This window comes from Homarus americanus, unplaced genomic scaffold (genome assembly GCF_018991925.1).
Source record: "Homarus americanus isolate GMGI-L3 unplaced genomic scaffold, GMGI_Hamer_2.0 scaffold824, whole genome shotgun sequence".
Taxonomy (NCBI): domain Eukaryota; kingdom Metazoa; phylum Arthropoda; class Malacostraca; order Decapoda; family Nephropidae; genus Homarus; species Homarus americanus.
In genome coordinates, this window is record NW_024719328.1 from 3,210,991 (window position 1) to 3,218,371 (window position 7,381).

Here is a 7,381-nt window from a genome sequence, read left to right on the forward strand (position 1 = left end):
AACTGTATATATATATAGTGTGTATATACAGTTAACCCTCACTTCTTGGTTAATGTAACCGGAGGTCCTCCATCAAAAAGTGAGAAAGCGCGTAAAAGTGAATAACATAACATATGGGATTAATTGAAATGGAGTCCGGGCGATCCCCAAACTCCCTTTTGCGATACAACTATGTTGTAGTAAAATATCTTAACTTTATGATGGTATGCACACACAATTAATAATTAAGAGAAATATCAATAATGGTTTTTAACACTTACATTAGTAGAAAAAATGGCTGGGCACGGGGATGGGCGGTTGGTTCCGAGGCAGAGGCAGATTATTAGCCCTCACCTGTGTCACTTGTATCAATTGTATCACTATCCACCACAGAGGCTTGCAGGGCCTCTTTGTCAAACTCCCCAAAGTCCATATAAGTCCATATCCTCACCATAATTATCACTATCACTGACTTGGGCGGCTGGGTGGGTGGCGGATGAAGAACTGGTAATGTTTGATGACTAGGCGACCTTGTGCACCATGTTAGCGTTGCTTACACAACATGATGGATGAGGTTTGAATCCAATAAATGGCGGCTGCGCCAACCGCTCTCAATAAAGTACCGCGCCGAATGTGAGCATCCTGGGTTCGACAGGGCACCGTGGCGAATGTGGAACAGCGTAAGTGAGGTATATATATATATATATATATATATATATATATATATATATATATATATATATATATATATATATATATATATATATATATATATATATATATATATATATATATATATATATATATATATATATATATATATATATACCCGACTTACGACGGGGTTAGGGACCAAATCCAGGTCGTAAAAAAAAAAAAAAAAAAAAAAAAAATTCAAAAAAAAAAAAAAAATTCAAAAATTTTTTTTTCAAGTACAAAAATCTCTATTAAATACAGTACACTTTCAAACGTAAAAATAATGAGAATGGATACAGTACAGTAAAAGTAATAAAATAATGAGGAATGGATACGAGTGTATATCAGCACTTACACAGCAAATGTAGTCAGCTGAATACTTTGCAGGGGCCCCCATAATTTTTCTATTTACAGGATACATGGAACTATATTAATTGGAAAAAAGCAGAAGAGGAGACGGGCTGGGTGGGTCATCAATGTAAACTTCCTTCAGACAGGTTTATGTACAGGGTAACTTGCTGGTTGAAGGTATTGGATCATCTTGAGGGAGTGAAGAGCAGCACTGGTGGGCGTGAGGCCAGTACTGGGGACTTCTTGAAATAGGTGTCCAATTTAGACTGCACAGTTTTTCTTTTTTTTCTTTTTCATTATAAATTTCTCTGCCAGCAAGCAAGTGAATCTTGGATCATTCTGTCAACTTTGGCATAACGCTCATAATTTTGATCCATGTCATCAAACATTTGCATTCCTTTATTAATTGTAGCAAATGCCTCTGCCATATGTTTCACTGAAAACTTTTTGGGGGGTGCAGGCTCTTCTTCAACATTTTCTTTCTTCTTCCTCTGCAACTTTCTGTGCATCTAGTTCAATAAGATCCTCATTACTGAGCTCTTCTGCTACACTTTCAACCAACTGTCCAACATCTTCAGTATCAATTTCTAACTCCAGCTGTTCACCTAACTCCAGTATCTTGTTACTAATATCCAAAATAACTTCACTATCATTAAATCCTTTGAAACTGTTCACATATCTTTTCAGGATTTTCTTCCATATTCCATTCATGCAATGTTTTGTAACCTGATCCCATGCTGTACTAATGTTCTTTATACATGACAAAATGTTGTACTCCTTCCAAAACTGTCTGAGTGTATTCTCACCTTCAGTAGCAGCAACAGCCTGAGCGAAGGTCGTGCGTAAATAATACGCTTTAAAGGCAGCAATAGCACCTTGATCCATGGGTTGGATGATAGAGGTAGTGTTAGGTGGAATGTAGACTACCTTAACATCAGGGTGCATGTCGTCCAGGTGTGGTGGGTGTCCCGGAGCATTATCCAAAATCAGTAAAATCTTGAATGGAATCCTTTGTTGCAGACAATACTCCTTGGCTTGTGGAATGAAACAAGTCATGAGCCAATCCTCAAACAGTACTAGGGTCATCCAGGCTTTCTTGTTACTGCGATAAAACAGTGGCAGTGTGTGCTTGCTGACATGTTTAAAAGCCCTGGGGTTCTCTGAATGATAGATCATGAAGGGCTTTAGCTTGAAACCAGCAACATTCCCCCCCAACAGAAGTGTAATTCTGTCCTTGAATCCGGGCATTGTTTTTGCCTCTTTGTGGATGTATGTCCGCTCAGGCATGCGTTTCCATAATAATCCAGTCTCATCCACATTGAATATTTGCTCAGGCAAATAATTCCCTCCCACAATCACATCATCTAACTCCTCCTTAAAAGCTTTGGCAGCACCAACATCGGCACTAGCTGCCTCTCCACTCACCTTAACATTGTGTAGACTGTAGCGTTTTTTAAATCTATCAAACCAACCATGACTTCCTGTAAAGGTTTGATCACATTCATCCCCTGCCTGCTCCTTCAGGCTTTGGAACAGGCTTCTTGCTTTAGCCTGTATGGTTAGAAGGCTTAAGGGTACACTCTTCTGTATCTGGTCTTCTATCCATATCACCAATAATTTTTCCATATCGTGGATAGGACCTTGTCTTTTCTTTGATATTATAGTTCCCTTTATAGGTGTTGTTCCTTTCACTACTTCACGAATACGTTCCTTGTCCTTCAGAATAGTGGATATAGTCGAGTGTGAGAAACCTAAGTCGCGTGAGATTGTTGCTACTGTTTTTCCATTCTCATGCTGTGTTATTATCTTGTTTCATCTCAAAAGTAATTGCCTGTCTCCTTTTCTTTGGAGCACCACCAGCACACTCACTTTTACGCTTTCCAGTCATTTTAAAGTCAATTAAATACAATAATAACGAAAGTTCACAGCGCGATCAGTATAGGATACGATAGCCAAACACAAACAAAGCCCTCCACTGAGTGAGTGTACCCACGAGGCGACCCAAGACACCCCTCCCTCTCGCCCGGGACAGAAACGTTTCGGTATAGAAAATGCGCGCGTCATTTGAAAAAATTTTTGGTCATGACGGTCGCAGTCGTATGTCCCGTATAGACGTACGGTCAAAGCAGGTCGTAAGTACCAATGGACGTAAGTCCACGTAGTCAATAGTCGGGGTCTAGCTGTATATATATATATATATATATATATGAGAGAGGAGAGGTATATGGTATATATATATAAATATATATATATATATATATATATATATATATATATATATATATATATATATATATATATATATAGCAGAGAGACATACATACACACATACATACATTATTACATACATATATATATATATACATATATATATATATATATATATATTTTTTTTATATATATATATATATATATATATATATATATACTGCGTAAATCCAAGCAATGAAAACGTGGATAAGATAATCTTGATAATCACATCGAAAATGGAAATAATGGAGTATCTATTGCCTTATTCAAGACAGAGTAACTGACATGGATAAGAGAGTTTAAACATACAGCTGCCTGTGGGTCACTTATTTTTGACCTGACCTGACTAGTCACGTCACCCCCCTTCTCTTAAGCTCCTCTACGTATGTGTTGGTGTGGGGATTAGTGGATGACATCATTATGACCTGACCTCATGTTTTTAAGGTCACCCTGTATATTTAAGCCTCTCTCTGTCCATGTAATCCAGTTGCCTCTGAAGATGTCTTGAATAAAGACGAAAGCTAAGGTACTCCGTTGTTTCCATTTTCCCGTGTGATTTTATCAAGATATATATATATATATATATATATATATATATATATATATATATATATGTATGTATGTATGTATGTATGTATGTATGTATGTATGTATGTATGTATGTATGTATGTATGTATGTATGTATGTATGTGTATGTATGTATGTGCTGTATGTATGTATACATGTATGTATGTATGTATGTATGTATGTATGTATGTATGTATGTATGTATGTATGTATGTATGTATGTATGTATGTATGTATGTATGTGTATGTATGTATGTATGTATGTATGTATGTATGTATGTATGTGCGTATGTATGTATGTATGTATGTATGTATGTATGTATGTATGTATGTATGTATGTATGTGTGTATGTATGTATGTATGTATGTATGTATGTATGTATGTATGTATGTATGTATGTATGTATGTATATATATATATATATATATATATATATATATATATATATATATATATATATATACATACACACAGCTAGACCCCGACTTACGACGGGGTTAGGGACCCAAATCCAGGTCGTAAGTCCGACATAGATAAAAAAAAATTGAATTTTTTTTTTCAGAAAAAAATAAAAATCTAAAATGAATACAGTACACTAAACGTAATAAATAATGAGGAATGGATACAGTATAGTAAAAGTAATAAATAATGAGGAATGGATACAGTGTGACTGAGCACTTACCTTAAATGTAGTCAGCTGAATGCACACAGGGCCCCCATAATTTTCTATTTACAGGATACATGGAGACTATATTAATTGGAAGCAGAAGAGGAGACAGGGCTGGGTGGGTCATCAATGTCGCTTTCTTCAGACAGGTTTATGTACTGTGGTAACTTGCTGGTTGAAGGTATTGGATCATCTTGAGGGAGTGAAGAGGCAGCACTGGTGGGGCGTGAGGAGACAGCATTGGGGGACTTCTTGAAATAGATGTCCAATTTAGACTGCACAGTTTGCTTTTTCTTTTCATTATAAATTTCTCTGTAGCAAGCAAGTGCATCTTGGATCGTTCTGTCAACTTTGGCATAATGCTCATAATTATGATCCATGCCATCAAACATTTGCATTGCTTTAATAATTGTAGCAAATGCCTCTGCCATTTGTTTCACTGAAAACTTTTTTGGGGGTGCAGGTTCTTCTTCTACATTTTGTCTCTCTTCTTCCTCTGCAATTTTCTGTGCATCCAGTTCAATAAGATCCTCGTTACTGAGCTCTTCTGCTACACTTTCAACCAACTGTCCAACATCTTCATTATCAATTTCTAACTCCACTATCTTGTTACTAATATCCGAAATAACTTCATTTTCATTAAATCCTTTGAAACTGTTCACATATCTTTTCTGGATTTTCTTCCATATTCCATTCATGCAATGTTTTGTAACCTGATCCCATGCTGCACTAATGTTCTTTATACATGACAAAATGTTGTACTCCTTCCAAAACTCTCTGAGCGTTTTCTCACCTTCAGTAGCAGCAACAGCCTGAGCGAAGGTCATGCGTAAATAATACGCTTTAAAGGCAGCAATAGCACCTTGATCCATGGGTTGGATGATAGAGGTAGTGTTAGGTGGAATGTACACTACCTGAACATCAGGGTGCATGTCGTCCAGGTGTGGTGGGTGTCCCGGAGCATTATCCCAAATCAGTAAAATCTTGAATGGAATCTGTTGTTGCAGACAATACTCCTTGGCTCGTGGAATGAAACAAGTCATGAACCAATCCTCAAACAGTACTAGGGTCATCCAGGCTCTCTTATTACTGCGATAAAACACTGGCAGTGTGTGCTTGCTTACATGTTTAAAAGCCCTGGGGTTCTCTGAATGATAGATCATGAAGGGCTTTAGCTTGAAACCAGCAACATTCCCCCCCAACAGAAGTGTAATTCTGTCCTTGAATGCCTTGAATCCGGGCATTGTTTTCGCCTCTTTGTGGATGTATGTCCGCTCAGGCATGCGCTTCCACAATAATCCAGTCTCATCCACATTGAATATTTGCTCAGGCAAATAATTCCCTTCCACAATCATATCATCTAAGTCCTCCTTAAAAGCTTCGGCAGCACCAACATCGGCACTAGCTGCCTCTCCACTCACCTTAACATTGTGTAGACTGTAGCGCTTTTTAAATCTATCAAACCACCCATGACTTCCTGTAAAGGTTTGATCACATTCATCTCCTGCCTGCTCCTTCAGGCTTTGGAACAGGCTTCTTGCTTTAGCCTGTATGGTTAGAACGCTTAAGGGTACACGCTTCTGTATCTGGTCTTCTATCCATATCACCAATAATTTTTCCATATCATGAAAAGGACCTTGTTTTCTCTTTGATATTATAGTTCCCTTTATAGGTGTTGTTCCTTTCACTCCTTCACGAATACGTTCCTTGTCCTTCAGAATAGTGGATATAGTCGAGTGTGAGAAACCTAGGTCACGTGAGATTGTTGCTACTGTTTTACCAGTCTCATGCAGCGTTATTATCTTCATTTTCTAATTGCCCGTCTCCTTTTCTTTGGAGCATCACCAGCACTCTCACTTGTACGCTTTCCAGTCATTATAAAGTCAATTAAATACGATAATAACGAAAGTTCACAGCACGATCAGTATAGGATACGATAGCCAAACACAAGCTAAGCGCTCCACTTTGTGAGTGTACCCACGAGGCGCGCCACCCTCTCGCCCCGGACGGAAACATTTCGGTTTAGAAAATGCGCGCGTCATTTGAAAATATTTTTGGTCACGACTGCCGCGGTCGTATGTCCCGACGGACGTACGGTCAAAGCAGGTCGTAAGTACCAATGGACCTAAGTCCATGTGGTCGTAAGTCGGGGTCTAGCTGTGTATATATACCAGCATCGCTAGTATAAACAGTTGCAGCTGGCAGGCCTTTTGTTTTCACGCATCTAAACAGGAAAAGGAGAAAAACTTTCTCAGGTTTCTTACAGCATTTTGTGCGTTCCTATTCAACATGAGCAAGAGAGCAAGTGGTGGTAGTGCTGGTTCAAAAGCTAATAGAAAGTGTATAAGCTTAGCCGAGAAACTAGATGTGTTAAAACAATATGAAAAAGGTGAGAGGTCTGTGGATATTATATGGAGCAAGCAATGAAAATATTATTATTTTCTGAAGTGTATCCATGAACAGAACGAAGCATTAAAATTAACAGGGATGTGAAAAACACATATGACTTCTACATAAAGATGTATAATGAGAAAAGAAAGCGGCTGTGCAAGGTTCTTTCAACAGCTTTATTATTCAAAGGCCTAAACCACCAACTTCAGCTACACCATCAAATTCAGCATCATAAGCAGCTTCAGGAACAACTTCAGGTTCAATAACAGTTTCAGCAACAGCTATGATATCTTTATGGAAAGCTTCAGCTTGAGCCAGAGTTGAACCCGATTGACAAAATCATCTGAGTAAAAACTTGCACAATATTCATTGGCTGTTCTTATGTTTTAGACTTTACCACCATTGGTGAGTAGAATTTTTGTTTTACATTAGTAAGTATTATTTAAAACATATATGAACAATAATTAGTGTTGCTTTC